General features: G+C 40.7%; 1 protein-coding gene across 1 annotated transcript in view; it reads right to left on the bottom strand.

Annotated features, from left to right (window-relative positions):
- Positions 1-12,981, bottom strand: part of WDTC1 (WD and tetratricopeptide repeats 1) — a 61,914-nt gene extending 48,933 nt beyond the window's left edge. The window contains 1 exon segment of the mRNA XM_079114610.1: positions 12,660-12,981. The gene's annotated coding sequence lies outside the window, so the exon portion shown is untranslated.
- Positions 12,982-24,874: the final 11,893 nt, after the last annotated feature.

The raw sequence follows: 24,874 nt of genomic DNA, 5'->3' as shown, positions 1-24,874 counted from the left end.
AGAGTACACGTACTGTCTAAGAGAGCTCATATACTAAGAGAGCTCAGAATCAAAGACAAGGAACTTCAACTAAAATTGGTATGTGGCTTAGATATACTAAAAGGGTCAAGAGAGCAAAAAACAAAACAAAACAAAACAAAACCAGACAAGCAGGAAACCACATTCAGGTAAAAGGTAAAATGGAACTGGGTGCGGTGGTGTGTGCTTGCAATTCCAGTGACTTTGGAAGCTGAGGCAGGAGGATCACAAAGTTCAAAGCCAGCCTCATCGACTTAGTGAGACACTGTCTCAAAATAATAAGTACTGGGAATGTAGTTCTGAGGTAAAGTGGCTCTGGGTTCCATTACTGACACACACACACACACACACACAAAAGTATAATGAAGCCAGGTGCAGTGCACCTGCAATACTAGCAATTCAGGAGGCTAAGGCAGGAGAACGGCAAATTCAAGGCCGTTCTTAGCAATTTTGTGAGACCCTCACTCAAAAGGGCTGGAGATGTATCTCAGAAATAGAGTACACCTAAGTGCAATCCCTAATACAGCAAAAATATACATATATGCAAAATGGAAATTAGGATTTATATCAGACTGGTAGGCAGAGGCTTGAAAAACTAAAGTGTGAAATTCATTACAACTAATACCTAGCTAGCATTCTGATGAACATTTTTTGCTCCCATGAGAAAAAAAGATAATGTAATAGCAGATAGCTCATACTGGACCATAGCCTACCTTATCCCTTCACAAGGAAACAGAAATTCAGTGCCTTTCCACAAACTTTTCCTAGCAGACAAACATAACTGAAAACACATCTAAGTGGATATTATTTAAAAGATTCACACCACAAAGAAATACACTTAAATCTAACAAAGGGGCACAATTAGTTTTCATACTTCAATCCGAGTCTCTCAAACACAAATAATTAGGTCAATAACTTAATGGTTACTTGATAAGAAGATTTAATTATGGTCAAATTTTAAAAACATAATTTAAAGGGGGGTTCTTGAAATAGTGAAAAACTTAGATATGGAATGAGAGATTTGGAATTGACATAAGGAGGTTACATATATGATTAAACACTAGAGAAAAGTACATCAAGGGGATTTCTAGCTCTGGTGTGGTATGTAAATTACATAATGTTCAATTCTACTGAGAGGTAAAAAGGCTGAAATTAGTGACTTTGAGAATTCCGAAAAGTTTTAAAGTGCTAGACTTTGAAAATATAGCTGACACTAGGTATAGTGGTTTATGCATGCAATTCTAGCTACTTGGGAGGCTGAGGCAGGAAGATGACAAGCTGGAGGCCAGCCTCAACAACTCGGCAAATCCTGTCTCAAAATAAAAAATGAAAAGCATGTGTGAGGTTCTGGGTTCAATTCCCAGCACTGAAAAAAACAAAACAAACAATAACAACAACAAAAACAAAGTGAGTGGTAGAGCTCTTGGCTAGTATGCTGGAGGCCCCGAGTGGAATCTCCAGTGTTGTATGGTGTACATACACACACACGCACAAAAGAAATAGAAAAAAAGGAAGGAAGGAGGGAAAATACAGCAGAGAACATGTCAAACACAGACCCTTCTCTTTAAGAGAACTCAGTATGGTGTCAGACGTACAGAGACATGGGAGGTTTGAGGCAGTGCCAGTCACAGCAACTTATGGAAGCCCTAACTAACTTCATGAGATCCTGTACCCCAGATTTTTAAAAATTAAAAAATAAAAAGGGTTGGGAATGTAGAGCAGTGATGAAGTGCCCCTGGGTTCAAACCCCAAGACCCCCCAAAAAAGAACACAATGTAGTTGTCCTTAAAAGAATATCAGTGGTAGCAATGCCATCACAATCAGAGCCATTGAAAGACTTTAGTCCCTTTTTCAAACAGGAAATTTAACTGAATTAACAACAGGAATAACAAAGACAGTAAATTCAGAAGGAATAACATGGAAAAAAATTAAATCTTGTTTATACTAATTTTTTCATATCTTAGAAGAAACTACAAAAATGACAGCAAGGAAACAAATTAAACATATGAGAGTAGAGCAAGACAACCAACCTGGAAGTTGCTAAAGGAAAATGGAAACCATGATAGGCCACAAGAAATGTTTAATGCATATTCTTCATTCTAAGGCAAACACAGTTAATTTCATATATCCTGATATTCACACTTAAAGTTCTAATAACACTGAGGGTTAATTTGTTTACAGAATATGAAAGTTCAACAAAAATTTCTTCAACTAGAGTACAAAGGTTCAAAAATGGCATCTTCAGAGCTAATTCTAGCAGGTTGGGAGGCTGAGGCAGGAGGATCTCCAGTTCGAAGCCAGTCTCAGCAACTTAGCGAGGCACTTAGAAACCCAGCAAGACCTGTCTCTAATAAAACATACAAAATATTTTTTTAAAAGGGGGTGGGGATGTGGCTCAGTGGTTGAGCACCCCTGGGTTCAAGTCCCAGCACCAAAAAAAAAAAAAAAAAAAGAAAAGAAAAAGAATGGCATCTTCTATATTTTAGGATACTGCAGGCCAGCTCTAATAGGTACTCAATGAAAAGCAGGAAGAAAGTCAGCGTCTGAGCTAAGAATGAAAAACATAAAAATACTATGGCACACAGGAAAATATATAATATTATAATAAAAATATGAGCTGCTATGCAGATGTTACGCCTCTGAAAAGGTATTCTATTCCTGGAGCTCTAATATGCCTAGCACTTAAGCCTCATCTTTTTTACAAACTTTCATTTTAAAACTGGAAAACTTTCTTCTATGAACATATCTTTGCTATTATAAAGAATGTTAATAACAATACAATATTCACCAGGCATAGTGGCACATGCCTAGAATCATATCTTCTTGGGAGGCTGAGAAAGAAGAAATGCAAGTTTAAGGCTAGCCTGAGCAACTCAGAAAGACTCTGTCTCAAAATAAATTAAACAAATAAAGGGCTAGAGAGATAGCTCAATGGGAAAGCACCCCTGGTTCAATCCCCAAGTACTGCAAAAAAAAAAAAAAAAATTCAACTAATAGCTTAACTTGGAGGAAGTGATCTACTCACAATGCAAAGGGCACCAATAATATAATAGCCTGAGGTTAATAAGCCTTAGAACAAAGTCCATCTGCAAAGATGACCTATCTGGAACCAAGAACTGAATGGTAATATTCCAACAAAAGGAACCATCTATGCCACATGTGTCATGGGGCTATCTGGATAATGTAACAGAAAGAGAATAGATTTAAAACACTGAAGTATCTGGGGGACCTGAATTCCAGCACTTTCAACATGCCAATTAGGCAGGCTATTTAAACTTTCTGAGTTTTAATTTCCTCATTTGTAAAGTGGGGATGCAAATACCTACTTCAATAGATTGTTATGAGAAATTATCTATGAAAGTGCATAATAGTACCTGGATCACAGTAGGTGCTCAAGAGATGTTAGCCAAATGTGAACTTTACTAAAACCTGATAACTCTTGTTATGTATGCTCAGTAGCATGGCTACATTTCTTCCTCATTTCCCTACCAGAGACAATGAGAATTCCATTGTAGTATTGGGCAGGGGGCAGCTGGGGCAGGGAGTATAGTATTTATCACCTCTGTTAGCTTTAAAATTTAAGATCAAAAGGAAAATGTGACTTGTTAAAAACAAAGGAATGTCACACAAAAATTTGTGCAAGAATGTTTATAGTAGCATTATTCATCATAACCAGAAGGTAGAAACAACTCAACTGCCTATCAAGAGATGACTAGATTTTTAAAATGTGTATATCCACATAAGAAATGTTATTTGACTGTAAAAAGTAATGAACTATTGATACATACTAAACATAGATGAACTTAGAAACATTATTCTAAGTGAAAGACTATATATTGTATGCTTCCATTAATATGAAATATTATTTGGGAGCATGGTGGTGCACACCTGTAATTCCAGTGGCTTGAGTGGCTGAGGCAGGAGGATAGCAAGTTCAAGGCCAGCCTTAGTGAGGCCCTAAGCAACTTAGCAAGACCCTGTCTTAAAATAAAAAACAAAAAGGACTGGTGATATAGCTCAATAGTTAAGCACCCCTGGGTTCAATCCCCAGTACGAAAAAAATACATATCTAGATTTGGGGGGTGGGTACCAGGCATTGAACTCCAGGGTGCTCTAGCAGTGAACTAAATCATCTTCCCTTTTATTATGAGACAGGTCTTGTTAAGTTGCTGAGGCTGGCCTTGAACTTGTGTTCCTCTAGCCTCAAGTGGCTGGAATTACAGATGTGCATGACTGTGCCCTGTTTAGGTTTTTTAAGTTATAGCCATCCTACCGAGTATAGCGTGGTATTTCACTGTGGTGAGAGGTTTTTGTTGAGGTGGCTTAAATGTTTTAAAACTATGGTGGTTGGGCATGGAGGCACATGCCTGAAATCCCAGTGACTCGAGAGGGTGAGGCAAGAGGATGGCAAATTTGAGGCCACCCTCAGCAACTTAGGTAGGTTCTAAGTTACTGTCTCAAAATAAAAAATAAAATAATAAGGGCTGGGATGTAGCTCAGTGGTTAAGCACCCTTGGGGGTTCAATCCCAAGTACCAAAATAAAGAAATAAAAAGCACACCTCAGGCTGGGGATGAGACTCAATGGCAGAATATGTGCCTAGCATGTGCAAAAGACCTGAGTTCTATCCCAAGCACATTAAATCTAAAAAAAAAAAGGGAAAGCCCACCTCAAAAGTTTATAGAGTTAATACACAACCTAGAAATCCCATTCCTTGGTATATACCCAAGACAACTGATAACAAATAGCCATACAAAGACTTGTGCAGGAATGTTCACAGTAGTGTTATTTATAATAGCCCCAAAATAGAAACAACCTAAATGCCCATTAACTTATGAATGGATAAATACAATGTGGTACAGTCACATAATGGAATATTATTTACATAAAAAGGAATGAAGTACTGATTCATACTACAATATGGATAACTGGAAACATTCTAATGAAGAGAGTCAGTCCCAAAGACCATGTGTTATATGATTACAAAATTTCAAGAACAGGAAAACCTATAGAGACAGAAAGTAAATTAGTGGTTGCCTAAGGCTGAAAGAGGAAATGGGGATGATTGGTGGACAGGTTGTAGTATCTCAAAAGTGTGTTTCTCAAATAAATGAAAAAATACTCAGCATCATTAGCAATTAGAGAAATGAAAATCAAAACTACACCGAGATTTCATCTCACACCAGTCAGAATGGCATCATCAAGAATACAAACAGTAATAAATGTTGGTGAAGATATGGGGGGGAAAGAACACTTTTACATTGTTAGTGGGATTGTAAGATATTGAAATCAGTATAGATGTTCCTCAAAACAGTACGACCCAGCTATAATGCTCCTTGTTATTTATCCTAAAGAATTAAAGTCAGCATGCTATAGCAATGCATGCAAACCCATGTTTATAGCAGCACAATTCACAATAGCCAAACTATGGAACCAGCCTAGATGTCCACTGACAGATGAATGGATAAAGAAAATGCAGTATATATACACAATGGAGTTTTATTCAGTCATAAAGAAAAATGAAAATTCATTCACAGGAAAATGGATAGAACTTGAGACCATTATGTTAAGGGAAATAAGCCAAACTCAGAAAGTCAAGGGACATATGTTTTCTCTTACATGTGGAAGCTAGAGAGGGAAAAAAAGGAAGGGGGGTGATTTCATGAAAAGCAAAGGGAGACCAGTAGGAATGGAGGAAGGGGATCAGAAGGTAGGAGGAGGGAAGTAGGGAGTGCTGGGGAGGGAAACTGGCCAAATTATACTATGGTATTGTGTGCATGTTCCAAAATGCAACAACAAATCCCACCATATATACAACTACAATGCACCATTAAGAAATGTGGAAGGGAAAAAACTCTTTTTTTGAGTGATAAAAAGGTTCTAAAATGAGATAGTGATAATGGCTGCACAGTTTTGTGACTACTGAAAACAGCTCACTGCAAACTTATTAAAAGTACATTTTATGTGAATTATGTATCCACTATTAAGTCCCAAATATTTTTTATTTTCTCTACATCAAAAATTACAACATATATATAAAAAGAAAAAAGAAAATTCAGTTCTTATCCTTTCCTCTGTCTGTATTCTACCTCAAGTTGGAAGAGTATGTGGCTTCTGTTCCTTAAAAGACAAAGCATCCTGAGGGTCAGCTCTTCATCTCATTCATCTATTTATCCTCCTAGGTCTCCCAGGACCTAGGAGGATAGGCTAGTGATGAATTGGCAGGTACTAAAAACATTACTGAACTGTTACTGAATGAATAACAGCATGATTACCTTGCATACAATGTTTTATACCTATCAAAGCGCTTTTGTTTATACTTTTAATTTGCTTCAGAACTATCCTGTGAGGAAGCTATAAAGCTGTTACTATCCCCACTTAATGATACCGAGGAAGAAGCACTGGACTGGGATCTGGAGTCTTGTGCTCCAAGCCATCCTCTGCCTTTAGCTGGCTGTATGACCCTTAGTGAGGCATTTCACTCTCTTTCTCCATCTGTAAAAATGCGAGGTTGACTCAGAGATGAGGTACAAAACCCCTTCCAATAACTCTCTCTTATGATTCTAAGGAGACATTGCTATTTAGCAGCAGACAGAAGAAAGAATTTAAATCATCTATATTCTCTTTCCTTTGGACATGTTGCCTCCAGCCAGGGTGACAACCAGACCCCCTCTCAACATTCTCATTTATGCAAAAGAGGTATGCAAATTTCCTTTAGTTCTATTTGTAGTGGTTTTCCTACTGGGGCAATCCTATAGAAAAGAAGAAAAATGCAACAAAGACCCAGCTATATTTTCAATGCATAAAGGTCACTGAAAGTAGCATAATAAGAGTTGAGTTGTGGACTCTAACAGATCTAAGGTTCAAAGCTCTGCCACTATTTTCTGTGTGACATTTCTAAATCTCAGTTTCCTAAACTAATAATACCCTCCTCTGCAGGGTGATAAGGAATGAAAGAACATATGTGTAAAATGCCTGATATCAAGCCTGTAAATGATATTTATTGAACATTCTAAACATTTTTGTTTTTGTTTTGGGGGGACTTTTTTGAGGAGGTATGGAGATTGAACTCAGGGGAACTCAACCACTAAGCCACATCCCCAGCCCTATTTGTATTTTATTTAGAGACAGAGTCTCACTGAGTTGCTTAGGTCCTTGCTAAGTTGCTGAGGCTGGCTTTGAACTCTCAATCCTCCTGCCTCGGCCTCCCAAGTCACTGGGATTATAGGCATGCGCCACCATGCCCAGTTTCTAAATGTTTTTATAAGTGCTATCTCATAGACTCCTCATAACAGCCCTATAAGACAGGTACTATTATCATCCTCATTTTGCAAATGCAGGATCTCAGGCACAGAAAGTTAACTTACCAAAGTTACATAGTTACTAAATGGAGTCAATCTAGATATTCTGACCCAGAGCCCAGGCCATTGACTACTAAAAATCACTACTATTACTATCTCTAATTGAACTACATCCAAGTCAAAATTTCCTTGTCTGGGGGTGTAGCTTAGTAGTGAACACCTGGTTAGCATGTGCAAAGACCACCTGGGTTTGTTCCCAGAACCAAAACCCACTCAACCAACCAAACTGCTGGTCTTAAACACAAACTTAGAATCCACTTCAGAGTCACAGACTAAGCTAGCACAAGGAGAGTTCCTAGAAAAGATGTGGCTGGTAGGAAGTCCCATTAGTAAAGCATCTTTGGAAATGTTCTTTACCATCTTTGAGGCTCCTGGCTCAAATGATCCTATTTGAAGCTTTCTCTATGGAAGCCCATCCTAAGAAATTCTTCACTTTCTGGAAGGCTTTGAATGAGAACTCACTTGGATGTCTCCACTGCCTGAATGGGCTCTATAGTGCCATTTGAGCTTTGTGAATATTTCTGAGAATGTTTTCAGAACCTTGTTTTTCAGTGATCATAGTTTACTTGCCTTCTTGTAGGCCCACAATTATCATAGGATAGCAGAAGGAAACAGAAAAAGGAACATATTTTGATGACACTGTCCTCTCTCAATATTTAATGAAGAGCATCTAGGCTTGGACTTTGCCTTTAATTTGCATCTTTCCAAATCATGCCCCAATTCAAAGCACCTCTTGGAGGGAAGTCCACCCTCTAACTTTATTTAGCAGAAAGGTCAAGGAAAAGTAAGCCAATCAATTTGGAAATGCTTCCTTCCTAACTTGGTTACATCTGTGCTACATCCAGATGTGTAACTCAAGAGGGAACCAGCTAAGAGAGCAGTCCCCCAACACTCGGGCCTCAACTGACAAAGGTGTCAGAAAAGGACTACCTGACTCAGCTTCAGAGAAATCGAAAGGCTCCTTGAAAGGTTCAGAAATAAGCAGTTTTACTTTTCCTGAAAATAGAAACTGGGGTTATGAATAGGACAGATATCTTACAAAGGTTCTGATCCTAACACTGCCCTTGAAAGCCCTGAATAGCTTCCTGGGCAAGGTCTTATCCTGCTTCCCCCTACAACCCCACCCCCAAGAAAATGGGGTTAATACCTCCCCAGATGGCTACAGGGAGGATTAAGGCTCATTATCCCTGGCATCCAGCTCTGGCACAGCTCTTGTATTTCTGACCTTGTTCATTGTAAAAGAAGATATTAAATATAAAAATGTAAACAGTGACCCCTGAATCTGGCTCTGAGTGGCTGAGAATTTGCTTTGCACTGAGACTGACACTGCCTCCTATATTCTGACCTGTTGGCTGCATCCTCCCCTTACTCAGGCTTCAAGTTTTTAGTATTAGTCACTATTGCCACAAAGCCCTTTGAAGAGTCTGCAGCTATTACTAATAGCACAAAGAATGAGACCCAGAACTCTGAGGGGTTCACTCAGGCCCAAATTCACCCTGAGGAAGCCAATAAAATGGTACTCCTTTACCCCCAAGCCCTGGCTCTCGAGGGCAATCAGTGAGGTCCAGTAAAAAGCACATATTATATCATTCAGTCCTCAAAAACCCACTATAAGGTAGGTACCATCATAAGCCTCACTTTATGAGAAAACTAGCTCAGAGATGACCTGGGACTTAGCCTAGGTCACCAAGCTAACAAGGAACAAACATGGGTTCAAATAGTATTCCTATCATTACTAGCTATGTAACCTCCAGCATATTTCTTTACTTTCTAGGGTCTCAGTTTCTTCATTTGGAGATATTTCTACCCCAGGATTTCTGAGGATTAAGTGAGATATTGTAAAAAAGTATCTAGCAAGTACCCAGAATATAGCAGATAATCAGTACATGTTAGTTTTTATGATCAAAAAGAAAGAGAGTTTGATATCATTTTCACAGAATCACACAGTCTAAAATACTGAAAGATCACTTAGTTCAATTATCTACCTAAGTATGGACCCTTCTATCATAGCTATGATATAATGCAGCAGATTCTGCTTGAACACCTCCAATGATGGGTGACTCACTCCCTCAGAAGGCAGTCCATTTTGTTTTTAGAAAGTCAAATTCTTTGCTAGGTAAGGTGTGATATGCTTAGGTATTTTAAATTATAGCCATCCTATTGAGTATAAAGTAGTATCTCATTGTGGTATGAGGTTTCTTTTTGAGGTGATTAAAGTGTGTTAAAACTATGGTGGTCAGACATGGTGGTGCATGCCTATAAAATCAGCTAATTGGGAGACTGAGGCACGAGGATCACAAGTTCAAGGCCATCATGGGGAACTTAGACCCATACCAAAATAAAAGGGCTGGGAATATAACTCAGACAGATGCTTGCATAGTATGTACAAGGTCCAGGGTTCAATTCCCAGACCACAAGAAAAAAAGAAAGAAAGAAAGAAAGAAAGTCAAATTTTCTATCAAACCAAAGACTACCCTCTTGGGATTTCTCTCCTTTAATCCTAGTGCTGCCATCTAGAATCACATAGAGAAAGTCCAGTTTCCTCTCTCCATGGCAATTCTTCAGGTATTTTCAGGCAGGTATCATGTTCCCTAGGCTCTCTCAACCTTGGTCTTTTCAGCCCTTTCTCATGTGTCATAGTCCCCAGAGGCAACTCAATATCACAAAGCAGACAGATCTGGGTTTGAATTCCAATCCTTCTTCTTACTAGCTGTGTGATTTTAAGCAAGTTTCTTAACTTCTCTGAATCTGTTTCTTCATCTGTATAATGGAGAAAATTATTCTCACTTCACAAGACAATCATGAATGTTAAATTAAATAAAGTAAGAACACTACCTAGTACCAAGCCCAACATATACCAGACCCTCAATAAATGTCAGTCACTTTTTAAGACATATGCCAACTGGTAAATATCTCTCAAAGTAAATTAGCCTGAATTAACTATAATAATGGCACTGGTTTCTAATGGCAACTTTCAGGACCTGGGTTTTTGAAGACATGACAGCAAAGAAGAAAACACAGCCTAAGAGTTCTAAGGCTGCAACAACTTTCAATGGCAGCCCAAAGACGTAGAGGAGAATCTGCAAAGGAGAGCATGAAAGAAGAAAGCAAACAGGACAGACTTTTTGCAGTTGTTGTTTTTTGTTTTTGTACTGAGGACTGAACCCAGAGGCACTATACCACTGAGCCATATCCCCAATCCTTATTTTTTTATTTTGAGAAGGGATCTATGTTGCTGAGGCTGGTCTTGAACTTTCAATCTTTTTGCCTCACCTTCCAGAGTTGCTGGGATTACAGGCATGCACCACTGTACCCAGTAATTGTTAAACTTAAAAGGCAAGTATCACCATCTAACATGTCGTCTATGACTTTCTCTGACACCCAGAACTGCATGTGTGGGCCACATGCCCTAATTTAAAAGGAGAGAAGAAAAATAAAAATAATTAAGAATGAGGCACAGTCTGAGTCTTTCTCAGAAGTTGGTACCTCACGATCCACAGATATTTGCAAATGGGCTTCAAGATCTTCAGTTCTTCTATATCCTGAAGGCCAGATGTGTGAAAACACCCTACAGAGGATGCTTGATGAATGACTCAATACTGAATTCCTTCCAGCTAGAAAAATTGCCACCTGTGTGACAATTCAAAACTGGCCAATAGTAGTTAACACTATCATCATAAGTATTACACATATTCTCTCTTTCCTTCAGTGACCACCAGGAAAGAAGTTCCAGGCAGAAATACAGATTATTGCTCAATTATTCTGCAGAGTTGATTCAAAAGCACTGTTTCTACAAGTTGAGATGTGACTTGAGTATAAGTGTTCCCAAAAAGGTCAAAAGGAAAAGGACCCCAGACTTCAAAACAGTATGATCACAAACTAACAGAAAAGTTTTTTTTTTTCCCTAGGCCTGCAAATGAAATACAACAATCTACAACAAAGAAACCAATTGTTAATCTCAGCCCTGTTATTCTTTGGTTTGTTTTAGAGGATCTGGGTATTATATTCAACAGTAAAATTCAATTCTATCTCTCTAAAGATACAAGAATTACAAGGAAGAATAAGTCAGAACTCAAACAAGAAATAGCCTTAAGCAGTTCCTTCATGGTGAGTAGAAACTGGCCACCCAGGGCTCTAAAGTACAAAACAAACAAACAAACAAACAAAAAACAAAAAACAAAAAAACCCAAACAAACTTATTGCAGACTACTGGGCATACCTGTGCCCTAGGTAGGGATTTCATAATGTCTCTGAACCAGATGGTATCCTCAGAATAGTTTTCCCCTCAAAACTGGATCAGGCTTATTTTAAAAAGGAACACTCAACTGTCACTTTGCCCTGATTATCCATCCCATCCTTGGAAAAAATGGGGACTATATCAGGTTCCTAAACTCAAAAACTTGAGAAAACTTTAAAGTCGCTTGACCACTACCTCAGGAAGTTAAAGAAAATCCGAGAAAAACTTTAGGGAAACAGTCATATTAGGCTATCAGACATTAGTCATAAGCCCCCATACCTCTTCTCTAGAAACCCTGGCAGGGGAGAATAAGCCAGAGGGCACCAAGCAAATCCAACCCGCCTGGCAAGGGGGCGTCCCACTGCAGCGTTCAGGAAGAATAGATCCTGCTGATTCGAAGTCTCTTCTATCTCCTCACTTCCTATTTACCCTTTGAAGTGGGTACTGAACGGCCCATATCCAAGCAGAGGTCCTTTGTACCGGGCGACTGATGGAAACACCTTGGCAAAGTTCAGTTTGGAGTCAGGACGGGCCACTGAAGGCATCTGCAGTTGCCAGAAGCCTACACACACACACACACACACACACACACACACACACACGGAAAGAGGGAGAGGGGGAGAGAGGGAGGGGGAGGGAGAGAGAACACACACGAACGAGAGAGCAGGTCAGGTCACTGCCCTCCTATAACTTCCACCTGCCCCCTTCTTCCTGAGACCGGTGCCAGATCAGATGTCAAAAACTCCGCAAAAAAGTCCCGTGATGGGACGACTTCCACCTCTCCCCCAGCAGAGCCTCCCGGGACACCCACAGCCTTCTCCTGGCTAGCACTCCGTCTCCACTCCGCCCCCGGCCCATTCTGCCCGCCGCCCCAAGCAGGCCCGTCCCTCTCGGGACACCCCGGGGCTCAGAGGCGGGCAGGCTCAGGCCCCCAGGCCGGCAGGGCTGGAGCCAGCCCAGAGCCGGCGGCCCGTGCGCCGGGGCTGCGAGAGCGGGTGTCCGCCTCGGCGCCCGCGGAGGGCAGGGGGCGGCGGCGACTCGTACCTGTCAGGTCTCTTCCTCGGACCAGCAGCCGCGCAACTTCAGGAGCCCATGTCCGTCCGGGGGGCCCGGCCCCTCTCCCGGGAGTGGGGGCGCGGATCCCGGGAAGGGGGCTGGGGGGCCCGGGCAGCTCTAGCCTCTTCCCATGCTCCCCGCCCGGCGCCTGGCCGGGGCCGGACAGCGCCTCCGCCCGCCCCTGCGCACCGCCTCACACCCGCGCTCACACACACTCACACTCCCTCGCGCGCTCTCACACACGCACTCCCCTCCCTCCTCCTGCTCTGTTTATCTCCTCCAGCTGTCTGGGGACCCAGGAGAAGCCCAACACTGCGCCTGCGCCACGCAGTCTCCGCGCCCGCCCAGCGCCTCGCAGCCCGCAGCTACGCTACGGAAACGGCGCCCGACAGTTTCCAGAATGGCGAGCTGGGGCCCCAGCTCCCCCCCCCGCGCCCGGTCAACGTCTGCTGCCGGCGGCGCCTACTAACCTGCTAGTGGGGGAGCCCCGCTCCGCCGTGGCCAATCCGCTTCGCCGCTCGCGGGACCGGCAGCCAGTGGGCGGGCGGGAAAGCCAGGTTAAGCCCTCGGGCATCCTGGGAGTCGTAGTTTTTCGCCGCAGAGGAGCCCAGGCAGAGCTGGCTCGCCCCGCCCGGTTGCCATTAGTTACCTGGACGCACCTCCTTTCCCACCACAAGGAAAAATGCTTCTTCACGCTGCTTTCGGGACCCTCCCACACACACTCGCCCATCCCCCCCAGAAGAGCACACCCGTTAAGAGCTCTTCAAGACTTATGAGCCCCTGAATTGCTGTATCCCACATGCTAGGGCCCAGGACCCCCAGAGCCAAGCCTCAGGCTACTACTTCCCTCTGCGGGGCAAGAGGTGGCTGTCGAAGTAATACATTCTTCACTCACGTTCCCGAGCCTGAAGGAAGAGATAAAAGGGAATTGCTCCAGCACTCAGTAGCCGGGAGGGCAGTCAGACACATCACTCTGGGAACCCTACGACTGATGGTAGGTCCAGCTAATACTAGTGCAGTCACTGCTGATCCCTCCTCCAGAGAGGCAGTTCCAATCTTATAGAGACACTCTCTCTAAGGAAGTCACCAAGATGATTAGGAAGGCACTAAGCCTAACTTTTTTTTTTTTTTTTTTCCGGTGGTGGTGGTGGTACTGGGGATTGAATCCAGAAGCACTTGACCACTATGCTACCCTTTTTATTTTTTAGAGACAGGGTCTCACTAAGTCACTGAGGATCTCACTAAATTACTGAGGCTGGTCTCGAACTTGCTATCCTCCTGTCTCAGCCTCCCCAGTTGCAGAGATTATAAGTGTGTACCATGGGGCTGGCTATACCTAACTTCTTAAGGCAGAGACACAAAGGCTCAAGTCAAAAAAGAAAGACACTGTCAACTTTTGAGAAGTTGACAGTACTCACCCGTAGGGTACGACTTGTCAGATAAAAACAACAATTTGCTTGTATTTTACTGTATTGTGTGTGCATAGTCCCTTAGATAGTATTCATTATCTGTGTTTTGCAGAGAGGAAGTTTGAAGCATAAAGAGAGTAAAGGGTCACCTGCCACGTTAGGAAGCAAGTTGGGATTCAAACCCATATCTGCCTGCCTAACTCCAGAATCTGAGCCTTTATATTTGCAATGCTCAGAATGGAACCCAGGGCTTCGCACATGCTAGGAAAGCACTCTACCACTGAACTACACCCACTAGCCTCTAAGAATCTGAATATTTAAACATTCCCTGTCCCTGCTGTGAAAACCAGGCAGCACCTACCCTCAGGAAAGACTGGACATATATATATATATATTCAGCATTTATAGTGTTTGTCTCATGTTTATCACTTTGTGAATTGCTTTTCCCCAATTCTACTTTCATTATTTATGTATATTAGTTTGTGAGCTCCCAAAGGGTAACTCCTCCCTATTTGAAGAGTAAAAACCTACCCTTGCAAATTCAGCTCACAAAGCCTTTCATGCCTTTCTCCTAAAAGTGTTTTGGTCATTCCTCCCGACCTTTTCCCCTCAGCTGTTCCACTGATTATAAAAGAATCATAGACTTTGGAACTAGAAGAAAACTATCATCTGTCAACTGCAGTTACGATTGATTATTTTCTATGAGAAGCACTTGTGTGCTCCATCCCCCGTGCTCTGTGAATGTCTATGCATATGTGTATATACATGTGTGTGTACCCATATACATTCACACATGCTAACTCATTTGGTCCTCACAACCACTTTATGAGTTAGGTATTCTTCTTCGTGTATGTGTGTGTGTGTGTGTGTGTGTGTGTGGTGCTGGGTATGGAACCCAGGGTCTTGTGCATGCAAGGCAAGCACTCTATCAACTGAGCTATATCCCCAGCCCTGTGATTATTTTTATTCCCATTTTACACAGAAGAAACAAGAGACTCAAAAGAAGGTTAGGGGTTGGGGATATATTTCAGTGGTAGAGCGCTTTGCCTAGCATGTGCTGGGTCCTGAGTTTGATCCCCAACCCTGCAAAGAAAATAAAGTTACATTCAAAATCAGATACTCCTCCCAGCCATAAGTGTATTCAGATTAACTGAAGAAGAGAACTTTCTAACCATAGAGCTGGACAACTTTGAGAGGTTATGAGTTTTTTCTCTCTGCTAATATTCAAGTAGAGGCTATATATTCACATGTCCAGGACACTCTAGAAACAATTATTGTATTAGGTAGATACTTAATTATTCCAATATTCTCTGATTTAGTTTTTGGAAGCAAAGGTTATTCAGATAACTATGGAAACTGGGCACAATGGTGCACACCTACAATCCCAGTGACTCAGAAGGCCGAGGCAGGAAGATTTAAGTTCAAGGCCAAGCTGGCTTGGTGACGCATGCCTGTAATCCCAGCAACTCTGGAGGCTGAGGCAGGAGGGTCTCGAGTTCAAAGCCAGTCTCAAAAACTTATAGAGGCACTTAGCAACTCAGAGAGATCCTGTCTCATATAAAATATTTTTAAAAGGCTAGGGAAGTGGCTCAGTGGTTAAGCAACCCTGGGTGTTAAATCCATAGTACAAAAAAAAAAAAAAAAAATTCAAGGCCGGCCTGGAAAACTTGGTGAGGCTCTGTCTCAAAATAAGTAAATAAACAAATTAATAAATAATAGAGCTTGGGCAGTCGCTCAGTATTAGAGCACCACTGGCTTTAATCGCCAGTACCACAAAAACAAACAAACAAATAAATAAATAAAGCCTATGGCAGTGAATGAAAAGAGCTGCCTTTTTCTCTTTTGGCATCAACTGAAGCTGGGCATAGTATAGGCCTGTAATCCCAGCAACTTGGGAGGCTAAGGCAGAAGAATCACAAGTTCAAGGCCAGCCTCAGTGATTTAGACTTAGTGAGGTCCTAAGCAATTTAGTGAGAACCTGTCTCAAAATAAAAAAGGGTTGGGGATGTAGCACAGTGATAAAATGCCTCTGGGTTCAATATCCAGTAGAGGAAGGAAGGAAGGAAGGAAGGAAGGAAGGAAGGAAGGAAGGAAGGGAGGGAGGGAGGGAGGGAGGGAGGGAAGAAAGAATTTCATTGTTTAAACAATATATGAGGGCTGGGGTTGTAGCTCAGTGGCAGCACTTGTGTAGTATGTGTGAAGCACTAGGTTCAATTCTCGACACCACATATAAGTAAATTAATTAAATAAAGGTCCATCAACAACTAAAAACATATTTGAAAAAAAAAAAAACAATAAATGAGGGGCTGTAGTTGTGCCTTAGTGGTAGAGCACTTGTCTAACACGTGTGAGGCACTGGGTTCGATTCTCAGCACCACATATAAATAAATGAATAAAATAAACCTCCATCAACATCTAAAACAATATTTTAAAAAAGAACAATAAATGAGGTAATACCTCTTTTAAAACGTCTAGTGGAAAAACTTTTGTTTGTTTGATACTGGGGATTGAATCCGGGGGCAATTCACCTCTGAGTTACATCCCTGGGCATTTTTATTTTTCATAGTGAGAGTCTTGTTAATCATGAGGCTGGCCTCGGACTCACAGTCCTCCTGCCTCCTTCTCCCAAGTTGCTGGGATTGCAGGCATGTACCACCACACCCAACTTGTACAGTCTTTTAGGGTACAACTTAGGTCACTGTGAGTAAAGGATGAGAGACTTATATTGTTTTCAGTTAGTGCCTTCATTTAACCAAGCTGGGGAGAGACTGTGGCCTAGAACAATGGTGATTTGCCTAAAGCCCCCAAATAGTCAAGGGTCCAGATTCTACACTCCAGTCCTGCTGGTCATTGTAGAGTATCTCATCTGATCTTGTGCGCATTGCAATTATGGTTTCTTCCCGTTGAAATCACCCTCTTCCCATTTATCTTACCAATTCATTTCCTTCTTGAAAATTCTACTTAGGCTACCAAAGAATTAGCCAATCTTACCCCCGAGACCTGAGTCTGAATCAGAGTCAAATGGGCCCTATTGGCTTCCCTTCTCAACTCCCCTTCATTCTTAAGAAGAAAACAAGCCGTTCGTCTCACAGGGCAACATGTTTTCTTGTTTGAACTATTCTGATCACTAGGTAGTTGGATTTTTTTTTTTTTTTTTTTGTACTGGGGATTTAACCCAGAATCTGCTGCATGATAGGCAAGAACTCCATTACTGAACTACACCCCGAGTCCTTTTTCTGTAGAGTCTCACTAAATTGCTCTGGCTTGCATGAATTTAGCAATCCTTCTGCCTCAGTCTTCTCTGTAGCTGGGATTATAGGCCTGTACCACCATACCTGGATCCTAGGTAGCTTTTAATAATATAGTTTTTATTTCCATTTGTTTGTCCCAACTCTGTTTTCTACGGCAACATAGGTTTTGTGTATTAAATGAGGGGTTGTTCTGTGGGGAATTTGTAAGAGTGGTTGTTACCTTTTGCTTTTAAACTTCAGATAACAAAGCTCTCCTGTCCCCACTGAGTTTTCTCTTTCCCAAGCTAAATATCTTTCAATCCAATCAAAAAAGATAAAGATTGCTACCAATGGGGAGTCAAGAGAATATGTAAAGGATTCCTGGGCATTTCGAAAAGAGGCATTCCAAAGATGTCTACGTAAATATGGCCCCCAGCTGACCAGGGTGTAGCTCTGTAGTAGAGTCTGTGCCCAGCATGCATAGGCCTTGTGTTCAATCCTGGGCACCAAAGATGGCCTCCCATAAAATAGTTAGGAGATCTGTTAAAATTTTTTTTCTTAAATGTTCAACATCTCTAGTAATAAGAGAAATGCAAATCAAAACCACCCTAAGATTCCATCTCACCCCAATTAGAATGGCAATTATCAAGAATACAAGCAACAACAGGTGTTGGCAAGGATGTGGGGAGAAAGGTACACTCATACATTGCTGGTGGGGCTGCAAATTAGTGCAGCCACTCTGGAAAGCAGTGTGGAGATTTCTTAGAAAACTTGGAATGGAACCACCATTTGACCCAGCTATCCCACTCCTTGGCCTATACCCAAAGGACTTAAAATCAGCATACTACAGAGATACAGCCACATCAATGTTCATAGCTGCTCAATTCACAATAGCCAGATTGTGGAACCAACCTAGATGCCCTTCAATTGATGAATGGATAAAGAAACAATATTCCATTGTGTATATATATACACAATGGAATATTACTCAGCCATAAAGAATGATAAAATTATGGCATTTGCAGGCAAATGGATGAAATTGGAGACTATCATGCTAAGTGAGATAAGCCAATCTCAAAAAACCAAAGGACGAATGATCTCACTGATAAGTGGATGATGACACATAATGGGGGGTGGGAGGGGTTAGTGTTAGGGTTAGAGTTAGGGTTAGGGAGCGGGGCAAGAATGGAGAAAGGAAGAACTGTATAGAGGGAAAAGAGGGATGGGAGGGGTGGGGGGAAGGCAAAAATAACAGAATGAATCAAACAACATTACCCTATGTAAATTTATGATTACACAAATGGTACGCCTTTACTCCATGTACAAACGGAGAAACAACATGTATCCCATTTGTTTACAAAAAAATAAAAAAGAAAAGAAAAGAAAGGAGGAGGAGGAGAAGGAAAAAAGCAAGAGGAGGGAGCTTCTTGGAGTTACAGTACAGTGTAAACATGAGTGCAAGAGTGATGTGCGATCCTCTTCTGAGGGATGCCACTGTGGTGATTACTCATTATAAAAAAACAGAAAGAAAGGAGAAATTAAGCACATTTGTGTGGCATGCAAGCACCTATTTTCTTGCAATCACTCTGCTGTCATGTAAGAACAGTGCATGGAAATGGTATTAGGATAATTTACTATTGCTTGTGAATAATAAATTAACAGGACTGCTTAAATTTTTTTTTCTTTTTTTCTTTTGGTACTGGGGGGTGAACCCAGGGACACTTTAACACTGAACTATATCCCCAGATCTTTTTATTTTTTAAATTTTGAAACAGGGTCTCGCAGAGTTGTTGAGGCTGACCTGGAACTTGTGTTTCTCCGGCCTCAGCCTCCCAGGTCAATGGGATTGCTGGCATGCACTATCACACCTGGCAGTAAAGAGTTTTTTCAGTTGCAAGTAACAAATAATATGATCAGTAGTGGCTTAAACACATGAGGTTAAGTTTTCTCACACAAGAAACCTTTAAATAGAAGATTGCTGTAATTTGTTCAGTTGGTCAACATAATTCATTTCTACATTTTTTCCTGTTCCAGAATCCTTAGTTTTCATTATCCCTATGGTGACAACATCGATGCTGCAGCACTATACATCATGGCAAGAAAAACAAAGGAAAAAATGTAACTACTTTTTATCAAAAAAAAAAAAAAAGTGAAAGTTTTTTGGGAGACCCCCAACAGATTCCTGTTTATGTCTCACTTGCCAGCAAAACACATCTTGCAATTATATCTGTCCACAAGGTAGGTCTGGAAACGTTCAGGAAAGTGATTCTTTTTTTTTTTTTTTTTTTTTTTTTTACCATTTCTAGCCTCTATATTGTAAGAGGAAGCAAAAGTAAAGAAACCAAGGTATGTATCTGGACTAACCAACCAGAATACCTGTCACAGAACATTTAAAGGTGATAATTTGGGACAGAACTCAAAATCCAAGACCCAAGCCTAGTTCTATGTAGTCAGACTCTTTAGCAATGTCCATCAGAATCAGGGTAGATGACATCTGCTGATCAAACTCCAGACAGAACAAGTAGAATTCCCATGTTTTAACACACAGGAGGAATAATCATTAACCTTGCTGACAATAGACCGAGTGTTGCTGACAATAGACTGAGTGTCTATTGTCACTCAGGGAGCAGGTTACTGCGCTCAGGCACTGAAACACCGAGACCATTACCTGTTGGACGAGCAGGTACTTTAGCCTCTTATTCCCTATACACAGGGAATGCCATACATCATCACCTACTTGACAAAAGTAATAAGTAGAAATTCACCACATGTTTGTAGGACATTTTGAAATTATGACATTCAAATTTTAAAACACCAATGAATTGGAGAACTGATACTACCCCACTTCAAGACTTATTATAAAGTTACAATAATCAAAACAGTGTGGTATTGGTGAAAGACTTGCCAAATAGATCAATGGAACCAAATAGAGAACTCAAATATAGTCAACTGATCTTTGACAAAATGGAAAAGGTAATTTGATGCAGAAAGGATAGTCATTTTAACAAATGGTGGTTGGATCAAATGGACATCCATATAAAGAATAAACCTAGGGGAATGGTCCGAATGTGCATGTCCCTCTCTCTCCTACTCATATAATGAAATTCTACTCTCCAAATTGGTGACATTAGGAAATAGGGGCATTTTAGAGGTGATTAGGTTGTGAGGGTGGATGGCTCCTGCATGGAATTAGTTCTCTGACGGAAGACACCCAGGAAGCTTGTTCATCCCCTTTCAGCATGCTGAGACAGAGCAAAAAACACATCTGTCTATAAACCAGGAAGTGGGATGTCACCGGACTCTAAATTTGTCAGTGCCTGGTCTTTGTACTTCCCAGCCTTTCAGTATTGTGAAAAAAATAAATTTCTGTTTTTGGGGTTTTTGTTTTTGTTTTTTGTCTTTGTTTTGGTATGGAGATTGAACCTAGGGACACTTTGTCATTAGGTGCCCAGCTCTTTTTAAATTATTATTATTATTTTTATTTTGAGACAGGGCGTCACTAAGTTGCTTAGGGCCTCACTAAGTTACTGATGTTATCCTTGAACTTGTGATCCTCCTGCCTCACCTTCCCCAGTTGCTGGGATTACAGATATATGCCATCATGCTTGACAAATTTCCGTTGTTTATAAACTATTCAGTTGATGATGTATTTTATTATAGCAGATCAAATAAACTAAGACATTGAGACACTGACCTTAAACTTTTTATAAAAATTAATTTGAAATGGATCATAGACCTAAATGTGACATGCAGAATTACAAAACTTCTGGAAGATTTTATAGGAGAAATAGTAGGTGACCTTAAGTTAATGTGTTTTTAGATCCATGAAAAGAAAATGGCAAGGTTATGGGGAAGAGAGCTGGAGAGAGGGTGGTTAATGGGGTACAAAAGGATAAGAGGAACTGGATACATAGCATAATTATGGTTGACAAAAATTAGTTAATATTTCAAAATAGGAAATAGAATTTTGAATGTTCCTAACACAAAGAAATGATATATCATTTCATATATTATTATGTCTGAGGTTTTTATATGCATATTATTAATTTTATACATGTATTTAAATGCCACACTGTGCAATATGTAAAATTACTGGGTCATTTAAAAATATATATTAATGGGACTGGGGTTGTGGCTCAATGGGACAGCACTTTCCTAGTATGCATGAGACCCTGGGTTCGATCCTCAGCACCACATAAAAATAAAATAAAGGTATTGTGTCCACCTACAACTAAAACAAAATATTATATATATATATATAAATTTAAAATGTGAAAATTTTTATGAAAAAGCAAACAACTTAACACACACACAAGTAAAAAATCATAAGTTGGACTTCATTAAATGAAAAACTTTTTTGCAAAAGATGTGAAAAGAATGAAGACCAACTACATACCGGAAAAAAATATTTATAAAACACTTATGAGATAAACAACTTGTAACCAAGATGTTCTTCAAAAGGCGAATGGACAAACAAACTGGAACAACTTTCCAGTGGAATATTATTCATGATAAAATGAGCTACCAGTCCACAAAAAGATATGGAGGACACTTAACTGTACATTGCTTTGTGAAAAAAGCCAGTCTGAAAAACCTGTAATAGTATAATGCCAACTATATGACTTTTGGAAAAAGCAAAATTATAAAGACAGTAAAAAGATCAGTGGTTGTCAGGAGTTTTGGGGAAAGAGGAAGGGAGCAATAAAAAGGATTTTTAGGCAGTGAAACTATATTATATGATATTGTAATGATAGCTATATGATATTATGCTTTTGTCAAAACCAAATTTCCACTGGGCACAGTGGCACAAGCCTGAAATCCCAATGATTCTCTAGGCTGATGCAGGAAGGTTGCAAGTTCAAGGCCAGCCTGGCATCCTTGTCTCAACATAAAAATTAAGAAGGACTTGAGAGGTAGTTCAGTGGTAAAGCACTCCTGGTTTTAATTCTTAGTACCAAACAAATAAATAAAAAACCATGTTGCTGTACAACATAGTGAACCATAACAACTATGGACTTTAGTTAATAATAATGTACTAGTATTGGTTCAATTGTAACAAATACGCCATACTAATGTGCGGGGGGGCGCCTGGCAACCCAACCAGTGCTTGACAAGGATCCACTGGGGGAATGATGTTTGCAAGGACTCATCATCCCGGGAGATGCCAGATGCTTGCCTCCGGGCTCTGGTCCTTTTTCTGCATTATGTTTCTAATATTATATTACTCATACTATTCCTTGGTAGTAATCACTGAGGGTGAAGGGAATACTACAGAGTTTCCCAAGAATATTAATAAAACATTAGGGACTATAACTCCTTCTCAGCCACAAGTAGTAAAAAATCTTTTACCACTGTGTGATGTGTCTTCTTCCTGGGGTGCTTGTTATGAACATGTAATGCAGTACATAAATTTGGCCACGGAATCGTCTGTCTTTCCAACCATGAGTATGCAAAAAGCACCTCCCACAGTAGCTACTAGAAATGGACTAGCTTATTTTATCAATGGCAAGCCCTGCTACCCCACTAAAGGCAAGTCCTTAGAGAAGGTAGATATAGATCTCCCCCTGTCTCCTACAGGGTGGTTTAATCCAGATGATGGTTTTGTTAATGTGTGGTGGTAAGGTAAAAAAATAAGGTTTTACAACATTCCTTCCTTCCTACAAAAAATGTCACCCCTATAATAAACGTTGGTACACAATAACCATTGGGACCGCTGCCCTCCTATAACCCTTAACTCAGCAATTTAGATATTAACCAGAAGGACCTAGTAGAGATGGTCACATGACATTATTTGTCTATCGCTTTACCACAAAAATAATAAAAATAGTCTTAGGTCATATAGAGTTTAGATATTAAGGAAATAAACATTGTATTAGCTCATTGACATAGTTAGATATTCTTAAAATAATTGTGATTAAGTAAGGATAATCTGTAAGGTTACTGTTTTCTCATAATCTTTCGGTAAAAACAATTTCTGCCTATGCTTTGGAAACTTCTTTGATTTTATTAATCATAAGCCTGTCATCATAGCCTGAAGAAAAATGTATATAAACCCAGCCTTCCCCAGAATAAAGTGGAATTGATTGCACCAGAACTAGAGTCTGTGTCTTTCATTCTCCATCCATCGCCGACGCTGTCTCCCCGCACCCCGTTTACCAGTGTGGAACCCATGGACTCCTGCTAGGGCTGGACCCCGGCACTAATGCAAGATATTACTAATAGGGTGGGGGGGCGTAGCTTAGTGGTAAAATGCTTGCTAGGATGTATGATACCATAATTTTAAACCCCAGTGTGTATACACAATCTCCCCAGCCCCCATGGAAACTATGAGGCAAGTAGAAATTGAGTATATGGGAACTTTCTTTGTACTATCAGCCCAGTTTTCTTCTCTTTCTTTTTTCTTTTTGTTTTGTTGTTGTTACCAGGTATTTAACCCACTGGTGCTTAACCACTGAACCACATCCCCAGGCACTTTTAATTTTTTATTTTGAGAGAAGATTTTGCTAAGTTGCTTAGGGCCTTGCTAAGTTGCTGAGGCTGGCTTTGAGCTTGCCATCCTCCTGCCTCAGCCTCCCTGGCCATTGGGATTACAGGTGTATACCACCATGCTCAGTTTCAGGTTTGGTTGTTGGGTTTTTTTTTGGTTTTTTTTTTTTTGTTTTTTTTTAATAATATCGAGAATTGAATCCAGGGCCACTACCACTAAGCTCCATCCCTAGCCTTTTTTATTGTTGCATTTTAAAAATTTGAGGCAGGGTCTTGCTAAGTTGCCCAGTCTGGCCTAGAACTTGTGATCCTCCCACCTCAGCCTCCAGAGTCATTGAGACTATAGGTGGACATCACTACACTCAGCAGTCTTTTGCTATTTTAATAAACAACGTTGCATTGGGATTGATTTTATATAACTTTCCAAATCAGGCAACTTCTCATAAATACATTAATTATTTACATAATGCATAGATAAGTATCATACCCCTTGAAAATTGCACCTGGTATCATGGTAATAGTTGGTTTCAGAAGTTCAGCTGATGGTCAGCAGCAAAAAGAAAGGCCTGGCAGTAGGGCAGCCTCTGACCGGCAGGCACTAACGAGGAGACTATCTTGGCTATAAATTTCCTGGGGATCAATTTGGGTAGGAGAGGTGAGGCCTAATGGAAAGAATTGGGAAGCCCAGATGAGAGATTGAGACTACATCCTCACAGGCACTGGGGAGTCTTTGAAAACGCTTGATCAAGGGAAATGCATTCAGTCTTCAGAGATTCACTGAAAACCCATACAGCATTGTGCACCAACTTGGCAGATATCAGGCATGGTTCTAGACAATCATAATATAGTGACATCCATGGTCAAAGCAATAAATTTGGTATGTTTCATAGAGGTTTATGTAGTTTGCCCACAGGAAAGAGCTGTGAACTCTGTTTTAGGGGAAGAGACCCAGAGAGGGGTTCAAAGTGAGCCTAGAGGTTGACAGTCAGAAGTTTAGTCATGACATGAAATCAGAAACCTAAAACTAACATTCAAAAAGTAGCTACTGGGCTGGGGTTTTGGCTCAGCAGTAGAGCAT

Source organism: Sciurus vulgaris (assembly GCF_902686455.1).
Source record: "Sciurus vulgaris genome assembly, chromosome: 1".
NCBI lineage: Eukaryota > Metazoa > Chordata > Mammalia > Rodentia > Sciuridae > Sciurus > Sciurus vulgaris.
The sequence above is the reverse complement of the archived record's forward strand: the minus strand, read 5'-3'. Positions and strand labels throughout refer to the sequence as shown.